Source organism: Sinocyclocheilus grahami, unplaced genomic scaffold (genome assembly GCF_001515645.1).
Source record: "Sinocyclocheilus grahami isolate Dianchi unplaced genomic scaffold, SAMN03320097.WGS_v1.1 scaffold187.1, whole genome shotgun sequence".
NCBI classification, from domain to species: domain Eukaryota; kingdom Metazoa; phylum Chordata; class Actinopteri; order Cypriniformes; family Cyprinidae; genus Sinocyclocheilus; species Sinocyclocheilus grahami.
In genome coordinates this window covers 1,211,359-1,211,868 of record NW_015505366.1, presented here as the reverse complement: position 1 = coordinate 1,211,868, position 510 = coordinate 1,211,359, and the positions used below count along the sequence as shown (strand labels likewise).

The 510-nt window shown below is 35.7% G+C and overlaps 1 protein-coding gene across 1 annotated transcript in view; it reads left to right on the top strand.

Annotated features, from left to right (window-relative positions):
* LOC107594637 (vasoactive intestinal polypeptide receptor 1-like) overlaps positions 1 to 510 on the top strand; it is a 28,719-nt gene that overhangs the window by 24,174 nt on the left and 4,035 nt on the right. The gene's annotated exons all lie outside the window — the stretch shown is intronic.

Sequence of the window (510 nt, the reverse complement as noted above, 5' to 3'; positions counted from 1 at the left end):
GAAAGGAAAACTTGAAATCGCATCATATGACCCCTTTAAGAATAGATTTATGAACAACTACACAAATTTTGTGTGTCAAGAATAAGCCTTAAGAACAACAAAAAATGTGTTGAAGTGCACGAATCAAATTGAAAAAGACTTGCTGTTTCTCTGTAATATCTCTTTATAAAAGATTGATATTTCCCTGGAAATAATTCTATAACTTTTTTCTTTTTTTTCCTTCTTTAATTTTCTTCCTATGTTCTAGACCACATATTACTCCACTTTCAGGCAGGTGTACACTGCGGGTTACGCTACCTCTCTGATTTCCCTCATCTCTGCCATCTTTGTGTTTACAGCCTTCAGGTACATCGAGAATCCTCACAAAGCTCATGCAACCAAACACATTTTATAAATGAATCACTGAGAGGTTTGTGACAATTTGTTGAATCATTTTACTCTGCCCAAAACAGGAAGTTCCACTGCACAAGAAACTACATTCACATCAATCTCTTTGCCTCCTTCATCCTG